This window comes from Pinus tabuliformis, chromosome 5_1 (genome assembly GCF_031772625.1).
Source record: "Pinus tabuliformis cultivar Carrire ecotype Pingquan chromosome 5_1, CPIR1, whole genome shotgun sequence".
Lineage (NCBI taxonomy): Eukaryota > Viridiplantae > Streptophyta > Pinopsida > Pinales > Pinaceae > Pinus > Pinus tabuliformis.
In genome coordinates, this window is record NC_142305.1 from 747,516,232 (window position 1) to 747,526,769 (window position 10,538).

Here is a 10,538-nt window from a genome sequence, read left to right on the forward strand (position 1 = left end):
TTGGGATCGTTTTTCCGAGATCTATGCGACGATATTCATTTCTCTTGCATCCAACAACTTTGTTTTTTGGCCTTTTCTAGATCCTTGACCATCCATTGATCAATTTTGGGTCATTTCCTCTTCGTTGAGACCTTTTGGACCATAAAAAGGCTTAAGTTCCATAAAATAAATGTGGGTTCCATTTTCCCACTTGGTTGATATCTTTCCACCCTCTTCTGAACCTGTACACTTTACTCATCCATACAATCATCAGCGAAACACACAAATTGCAGAATATATCTATTATCTACTCCTTTTTCACCCACATCTACATTCATATTTTCTGCTAATATCCAGGCACCACTAAACAGTAATAAACCCATTAACAACATTGAAAGTATTGACATAGCTAAAACCATACCCTGCTTTCCTTTCATAGCTGAAACAAAACTCAACTTATCATGCTGCAACTCTTGTTGATGTACAATTTTAGATCCCTCAAGCATGTCTTTCTGTTTGTGATTAATTTTAATGATCTCTTGTTTAGGTTCTTTAGATTGTACAACAACATCTTTTCTAGCATAAGCTACTTGTTTTAACTGCTCAACTATAAAAAGAGATTTATCTGCTTTTGTGTGATGAGAATGTACAACATATTCAATTCCTTTTTGAACAAGTGATATTGATTCTGTTCCCTGTAAAAGATTGATTTTCTATCATATAAATACGAGCTACCCAAGACCATCCCACATGTATCTAGTTTTACCACATCACACATCACCTTATCATTAAATTGAGAAGTTATTGCGAACGATAACATGCATTGTGTAGTGACTTGTAATTTATGATTTCTTCTCATCCAAATTAAAGTATACAACTTATGATGCTTTATGGTTTTCAATCCCAATTTCTTAACCACTTTTTTTGAAATTAGGTTAGCTTGAGATCCACTATCTAGTAATGTATCTATCTTTTTATGTTTCATAACAGCCCTTATATGAAATAACTTGCGTCTGGAACTGTTAGAATCATTACCTTCATCAAAATTACCGGTCATAACCAATGATGCGATTTGCGTCTTGTCGCCTGAATTTGACCCATGTCTATCAATTTCGCTGTTGCCACCTTTTTCTTCCCATTTCTGGTCCACTTCGGTTTCATTTTGGGATGAAATTGCCAACAATGATCCTCATCATGGCCCTCTTTCTTGCAATGCTTAAAAGAGAGATTTTCAACCTCCTTCTTGGTGATGTTTGCTTTCTTCGCTTTCCCTTTTCCCTTGTTCTACATTCTGGTTGTCAATTTTGATGATACCCAACTCCCAACTTACCTGCTTCATTGTAAGTTGCTTGTACTGCTACTTCATCCAGGTTAGTAGGACTGAACATAAATACAGTATTACGAACATACTCAGGTAATCCTCCTCTGCATTTCATTAGAGTTTCTTGAGTATACAAAGCAATATCTAACATCAACACCTTCTTACGACACTCATCTGTATATTCCTGCACTGAATGACCTTTCTTAACTTTTAGTCCTTGCCATTCTATTAAAGATTTTTCCTTATATCCCAATGGATAGAATTTCTTTCTAAGTTCAGTAATAAAATCAAACCATGATGGAAAATTTTTACTGATATGATGAGTACCTTTCTGTAACGTACTTTTCCACTCGATCAATGTTGTGCATGCTAAATGAAGCGATGCTAGTCTGATTTTGACTTCATCTTCAGTAATCCGTTGAATGCTACAATATACCTCCATTTTCCTGACCCAGTTTTCAAGATTCTCGGCATCAACTTCTCCATTGTACATGAGTAACTCAAACTTAATATCGAGTTTCAACAATGGTTTCGAAGTTTCAAATGGAGTCAAGAGAGAAGTGATATGGTCTTTTTGATCGCTTTCATCTTCTTTTCCAGATTGTGATGGTTTTCCTTCTTCGTCTTTAGATTTTGTGTCTTCACCTTTTTATTTGTTAAACTCTCGATACATTTCTTAGACCATGGATCGCAATGTCATGAAAGCATCCACGAAGCCTGCATCAGATCCAAATGAATGATCACTGTTGGAATTTCTGAGTCTAACCCGTTAGAAACCCTTCGTTTACTTTCTGATTTATTCCTACCTACTTGTTCTGCTAATTAACAAGTTATTTACCATGTAAATACTGGAAATAAATACAAGTACATGCTAAACAAATTACAGATCATCGACTGAAGGAAACAAAACAAGCACACAAGTGACACCGTTGTTTTTGGACCAATGTCCCTGAAAAAACCCAATGCGGGAAAATTGGTGCAGTTATCTGAGGGTTTTATTATTATGCAGTTTCTAAATACAATATGGGTGCCAAAACTGGCTCACCCAACAGAGAATAATCTCGGTAGTAGTACTTCTCCTTCGGAGACAGATGCTCCTGCTAAAACCCTGGATAAACACTCCGATAGCTCCTCAGCTCCAATCTGCCCCACGAAAAACCCTGGCATCAACATCTAGGGAAGGTGTCAGCCTCTTCTGCCCTATGCGTTAGCTTTCCTGGTAGTTATGGATGTTCCCGACAGTTCCTGGCAGTTCCAGCTGTTCCCGAAAGTTCTGGCTGTTCTCGACAGTTCTGGTTGTTCCCGACAGTTCCTGGCAGTTCCGACTATTCCCAACAGTTCCAGATTTTTCCCTCTGCATCAAATTTCCCGGTTGTCCCAGTAATTCCCTGCAGCTCTGACTGTTCTCGGTAGTTCCGACTGTTCCCATCAGCTTCAGATTCTGCCCTCTGTGTCAGCTTTCCTAGTTGTTGTGGCAATTCCTGGCATTTCCGGCTATTCCCGACAGTCCTGGCTTCTTCCCTCTTCTTCAGCTTTCCTGGTTGTTGCGTTGATCCTCGCGAAACTATCTCTGCCTCTCTGCTTTTGTATTCACTGCCCCTTAGCTGCAACTCTGATCACTCTCTTGACTTCCTCAGCAGAGCATCAACTTTCCCAGCAGTTGCGGCAGCTCCCGACAGTTCCGGTTGTTTTGGCTGTTTCCGACTTCTGCCCTCTGCATCAGCTTTCCAGGTAGTTCTGGCAGTGCCTGGCAATTCCCGACAGTTCCGGTTGTTCTGGCTGTTTCTGACTTCTGCCCTCTGCATCAGCTTTCCAGGTAGTTTTGGCAGTGCCCGACAGTTCTGGCTGTTCCCAGCAGTTCGAATTTATGCGCCTTGCATCAGCTTTCTCGGTTTTTGCGTTGATCCTCCCAACACTATCTTTGCCTCTCTGCTTCTGTATTCACTGCCCCTCAGTTGCAACTCTGATCACTCTCTCAACTTCCTCAGCAAACCCTGCCCAGAAAGTCGAAATCTTGATCAACTCGGTGTGTTCTCCAAGTGACCCTCAAGCCTCCTCTTATACTTTCCTCATTGAAAAATTAAAGGCTGAGGTTAAGTCCCTAATCAACGGCTAAGATTAGAGCTTGCTTGATCCACGATTTTTGGACCATTCTAACATAGTTTTATATTAATTCACATTAATATTTTATTTTCCCTAAGTTTAGACCTAGGGACTCCATTAAAAATATTAATTATTTTTATATCTCCCAAACTGTTTAGAATCTGCCCAAACCATTTCTTCTATTGGAGATCTCATGTGCCTTAGCCTCTCCACCAAATTTTGTGGCTAGAGCACATCCGACGCTACCCCAAATCAACAATCACCGCTTCATTCTTCAACCATTTCTTCTCCTCGAGTTGTCCTTATTCTTGAGCCAACTTCTGGATCTCCTTCAACAAGTTGTCCTTCACCAAGCTTTGATTTGCTCTTAGTGATCATGCACACTTCAAATCACAATTATCAACAACTTGCTCTGATACCAAATGATCCCCAGAAAGATATTTAATTGAAATGTGATTTATTTACTGTTAAAATAGTGTTAATGCATGATTCTTAAAAACACCATTAAACACATAAGCATGAAGAACTGATAAGAAATTTGCAGCAAATTGAACAACAAAACATGAAAATAAAAGCGACACAAGAGATTGTTAATGGAGTTTGGCTATCTTCAAGCCTACATCTCTGGGCCCTGGTCTTCAATGGGGAGGCCTTTATATTAGAAACTTAAAAACCATAAATACATAAAATAATATTGCTTCAGATACAATCCTACACCATCTAGATGCACTCTGCTCTATCTTAGGATCCTGTAGCAACTCTCGATTCTGAAAAAGGTTTCCCGGATCTCCCAGAAAGTGTCTTCAAAGTTCTTAGCTTTGTTACCTACACCTGCTCAAAAACTCCTCTGCTGCATGAAATGTCACCACTTCTCTTCAAAATTCCAAGCTCACCTCCCTTCCTCTGGCACATTTGTGTAATGCTAATTTATAAGTTTTTGAAACTCTATACATGGAAATTGGTTGCAATTTTGTTACAAATATAACATATAGTTCAAAACCGCACCATATAAAACATTACATTTGGTTTTCGGTGCAATGAAAACTATGCACATAGGTATCGAAACTATACAAAGTTAATATGGCGTATATGAATAACAACCATATAATACATTAAACTTCAACATTTTTATATGGTTTCCAAACTTAACATATAGTTACAACTTCCCCCGACGGTGATGTCACATTAGTTGCATGTGAATGGTGGCTTCAAGCGGTCCCATAACCATTTGTGATCACGCTGGAGTGGTGGATCCCGTGGCACATTTTGTAACTATTGCATGTGATAAGTCCGATGGTTTTGGATCATGACACGTCGTTTGGACTCGTGGCTTGGAGCGGTGATAACAATATACGATATTTATAATATGTACATAGGTTTTGACTTTTAAAATTCCGCTCCCATTCATTTGCACCATTACATGTTTAATATATAGTTTAATATATGTTATGTGGCTTAAATCAACTTTGCACTAGGTATGACTTTAATACCATATGGATATTGTTTCTTTACACCACATATTATATATTTCATAAACCATGTCTATGCTATGAGACTTAATACCTTCACCATGTAATGAAGACCTGCACCCACACTGAAGTTGACTGCCACGTCAAACTGTGGAGCTGCCACTTGGCTTGAAAGGCCTCATTTACCTTCTGAACCATAAACTTCAACGAGCTCTTTGTTTTTCATCCGAAGTCCAAATGCGCCCGTTCAAGTTGCATTGGGATTTTTTTTCCGAGCTCTACGCCACGGTGTTGATTTCACTTGCATCCAAAAACTTTGATTTTTTGGCCTTTTCTGGATCCTTGACCATCCATTAATCAATTTCGGATAAAAACCTAGAGTATTTAAATTGCACTAGCAATAATCTTGAAAACTTATTCCAATGGAAATTCCAAAGGAAGTTTGGTTAGTTTTTGCCCAAAATGACACAATATTTGCCTTTTCCTTCACAGGTTCAAAATGAGGCATTTAGTGATGGAGGTGAAATACTCTCGAGCTCCTAATCATGAAACTGATAAATCCCTTAGTACCTATGCAAAAGAGTTGGAGCATACTCAAGGTGTTTTTTCAAACTTTCTTTTTCCATTGCTCCAACATTCTTTTGGAAACAAACCACCACAAGATATCACTATGAAATCTACCATTCAAAGTAATAATGGAGTAAAGGATCACTGTCCATTGAGGATATTGAGGTTGATAATGAATTTTATCCTTTTCATTATGATATTTGACACCAATTACTTGCATCCTTTGTTAACTTTCCCTAATATGATTATCAATAGATAAGGTTTGATATAGACTTGGAATTTCAAAGTTACTTTGCCTTGTCAAGTGAAAGTTTGATGAAAACTATTTGATTTTTTATACCTATCATTTTATGTTTTATGCAGATTCATGAGTTTCAAATTCTTTTGTGTCATTATATACAAATTTCATCATCATAAATTTTCATTTTCACTATATTTTCACTATACATTTTTGTATAATAAAAAATAATCCACAAAATCTTAAAAAAAATCATAATCTAATCAATAATCCCTGTAACTTGTATTATCAAAACAAAATATTGTTGAAATTACATAGTACATATTGAACTGAATAATGCTCAAAATATGAAAGTTATCATTCAATTGAGATTTTATGGAAGAATCATCTTAAATGCAACCTCTACATCCTTAGGGTGAATTCAAAATTAAAGATATTTTATGACATCCTAGCAAATTCTAATAAGCTCAAACAACATGGAACAACAAGAAACCCTTTCTATAGCGTGCATAAATGAACATGTGTAACAACAACTAGATTTATTTATTTAAAAATTTAAAAGATAGACCCCTAAACCATAAAAGCAACAATCTCATTTTTACTAGTGAAACTCTCGCATTTTGATATTCAAATAATTATAATATATGTTATTTAAAGAACAAAAAGTTGTGCATTCATTTTCTAATAAATTGGCTACCACTATTGCAATTTCCATGACCAATAACAAAGGATTCCACAAGAAACTCAAAATTTTCAAAACTTTTCATTTTGCAAAAATATATTTTAAGTTATAAAAAGTCACGAGAGACTATTTACAGTTTCATACACAATTTCTTGTTATGAAATAAACTCATGCATTGTTATCTATAATTTACAAAATATTAAATGTTTTATATCTAATATGAAAACAATAGCACATCCCTAAATTTGTAAATTCCAACATTAAATATCCTAGTTGAAAAAGATGATAAAAGTATTCAACTAACCATGAAGCAATGTTACCTTTTTTTGTTCATTCTATTTACAACCAAGGTTCCTCAACTGTAGATTGTAATTATGCTTCATTAGAAGTCAAACCTTCTAAAGTACATTAAATATTTACAAAAACCTCATCAATAACTACCTCATAATTTTTTAGCATACTAAGTGACAAGATTTCATACACATTAAGAATTAAACGAGATAAACACAATTCACTTCAAAGGTTAAATAAGACTTTCATCCCAACTCTCAAAGCTCAAGAACTCTTCTTGACTTCGTATCTCTCGATACCCCATATATTACATTCCAATCCACATTAGACAATTCAAGTCCATATAGACATATTCTGATTAATGCATTTAGTGTATCCAATCCTAGTCTTGATTTTTTGATCTCCTTGATGATGTTTTGTTTAAAAATCCCTTTCAACAATCCATTGTATCTATAGGAATATTGAGTATAGCTTGCCATAATTGCATCATATGAACACAAATTGTCTACCATTGTTTTGTGTTGTAAAAGAAATTCCATGCTTCCTTCATTGAGAAACCTTGGCACGGTAGATTTAATGAATCAACAAAAAGGTGCAACTCTATTTTACAAGCTCTAACATCAAATAAAGGAACAAATTCAAAATTTTGTGATATGGTACACTGTAAATGTTGAAAAAATTTAAAAATCCAATTCTCTAATTTTTTCTCACAACTATGATGCTCTTTTGGATAATAATAAGGAATGAACAATTTTTTTGCATTTAAATGATGAAGACATGGAAATATTTCATTCAAATAAGCTATGAGAGACTTAATATAACCTTATGTGAGTCACTAGAAACTCTCTTATGTGCCTTCAATGTGAGGTTTCATAGTTTTTTTATTTTTTTATTTATGTCATTATAAACGATCTCCATAATTGGAATAAAAATGTATTGTAACTCATGTCTATCTATAATCCCTTCATATTTAATTGCAATATATCCATATAAAAAATCGCTTAAAATGTTTGAAAGATGAGTTGTGCCTTCTACAAATGTTTCTTTTCTCATAAACCATCTAGACAATGTACTTATAGTTTGTTACGTTAAGGGTGTTACATGAGATAAATCAAATAATACAAATTTCATATATTCCTACATTCTTCTTTTCATTGGTGATGATCCTTCCATAAAAAATCATTTCTTTTCGATCTTACTCCTTGATGGTTGGTTGTTGCATAATTTTCTTTCATTTGATTCCATATAGTGTAGTTGTGACTTCTCTAATTTGTATTAGTGTTGGTCTTTAATAATATTATGTTGAACACATATTTTGTGATGCCTTGTTGTAGAAATTTCACCGTAGATCACCTGATAATGCAATATATTAAAGCAAAATACTTGATCTACTTCTACTATCAAACTTTGCAGAAGCTTAATCAATTTGAACAAGATCAATCAGAACACATATAATAGAGAAGAAGAAATCATACACATGAAACACAAAAGAATACTCTGGGGAAAGCCTCAGCTAAAAACCCTGATCTCTGTATTATCATACAAGTGGAAATATGTCTGGATTACACAAAGCTTTAGCTCACAAGCTATCCAACTCTCAGTACAATCCCTCTGTTACTCATAGACAGTCAAAGGCTTCTCACAAAACTTCTCCTCTGCCCTCCAAGCCTCCTATTTCCTTGCGCAGTTTCTCCTGGGGTCCAATGCTGCCACCTGTGTGTAATTACCTCACACACTGCTCACTAACCTCTGAAATAACTGCGCAATCCTGAAGGAGATAATTCCTTCTGCATGGATGAGTTTCCTATATAGGAAAATTCCTCCAACTGATAGTACATTGTCCCTTCCTCTGATCTCAATTGGGTCTCTGACTGAACTTACATGCATGAGTTATTTATGAGAGAATATTCAGTTATCTGAAGTACACTAGTTGCATGCATGCATGCATTGACTAACTGAACTCATAATCAGTTCCACAAACTATTGGAACAAATCTAACTGGACTTAACTCAGTTAACTGAGCTAATTAATTACAAATCAAAGTACAACTCATCCTGATCTCCTTAATTAAGGGATAACTTCCTCAATCAATGGAGAAATTGTTGCATATCTTCACATAGACTTCATGTTTGATTTTCTACAACTAATTAGGTCAAGATGAATTAATTAATTATTTTACAAACAACTGCTAAGATCAAATTCGAATTTTAATTCTCAATTTTAGTTTAGGGACTAACTAAAATTGGAATATATCTCGAAATACTATTTATAGTAATGCTATTTTTAGAATTTCCATTTTTCATTCCTTGTTGCTATGTCCAACACTGGTACCTGAAATTCTATTTATAGCAATGCTATTTTTAGCATTTCTTGTTGCTATTTCCAACACTCCCTCTCAACAAGAAAGGCATTCAACTCGAACCCGATCCTGAACCTTTGGAATGTTCTGCATGCAACACTTCTCCCTAGTGTTGTTGCTCCAACAACTCTAGAAACAAAAAAATATCCAACTTGAATCAGAATGATGCCTCTGTCATCAAAGTCTCTGATTGCTATTGCCTCTGCCGACTGAAACTTTGCACCTCTGTGCCCTTTAGTATCTGACTGCTCCAACCTTTGTCACTTTGATCTCTAACTGCATCAATCACACTGATTCCTCCTGTTGCATCCGTGCTGCTGCTGGTCCTATCTCCCAGCACTACATCCGCACTGCACCTCCTCTCATCATGTTGCATCATGCTGCCCACTGCTGCACTGCAACTCAGTTACTGAGAAGTAAGTAACTGATCTCCTAATTGACCTCCCTGTTGAGCTAGAAACACCCTCTGATGCTGAAGCTCCCTCTGCCGTTGACAAGTGCTTCCTCTCTGACCTCTGCTTTGCTGCAACAACTCCATGCATCTCGCACTATTGCACACCTCTCTGTGCCATCCTGCACTGATGCAACACTCTTGTGCCTCTCGTATTGTTGTGGCCTGCTAGATCTGTGCTGTCTTGGGACTCTTGCACTGTAGCTCTCTCTGCCACTCCATCTACATCCATCTCTACCCACTCAGCCAATCCTGCTACTCCTCGTCGGGGCTCCCGTAGCAAGGTCTAATCAAAGAGGTTGGGTACCTCAAAGATCCTGCCCCTATTTCAGCCTTCTTGGGACTATCACTTCACATCGCCCCACCTCACACCTGGAGGTATGGATGCATGTGATCCCTCTGCCCACTTGGCTCGAAATTCCCCCCTACTAGAGGTCTCATGAGTGGATGCTTCCACTCAATCTCCTCTTGGCTTCTCCAGTTGTGGTTGCTCCACAACCTCCTGAAGTTGCTTCACCAATTGTGGCTCCTCCACAATTGTCTGAGACTTCTTCTGGCGCTGCATGTTGAGAGGTAATGTATTCTCCCTCTCAACCACCAAGTCTCCAATATTTTCTTTGCTCCTCAAGGCTTTGCATGCATCTTGAACCTCAATAGCATATAGGTTCTTGACTCGTGAACCGATCTGCTTCACCTGTCTTGTGGTGATGTGTCTAAGGGAAACCTTTCCCTTACTAAAGACTACATCATAGCCTTTGTCTTCCAGCATCGTGATCGATATCAAGTTCTTCTTCAATCTTGGCACATACTTCACATCTGTCAAGGTAATGCGAGCTCCATGCTCCCTCTAAAAAACAATTGTGCCTACTCCTGAGACACTATACTTTCCATCATTACCCATCTCTATGAGTATCTCGAGATCTTTCTCCTCCAAGGTACTGAACAAACTCTTATCACCGGTCATGTGGAATGAAGCTCCACTGTCAAGAAACCAACCACATCCCACCATGGATGAAACCATGCATGCGATGAGGGTGAAATCGAACTCGAACTGTGAGGCCAGTGCCTCACCTTCTGA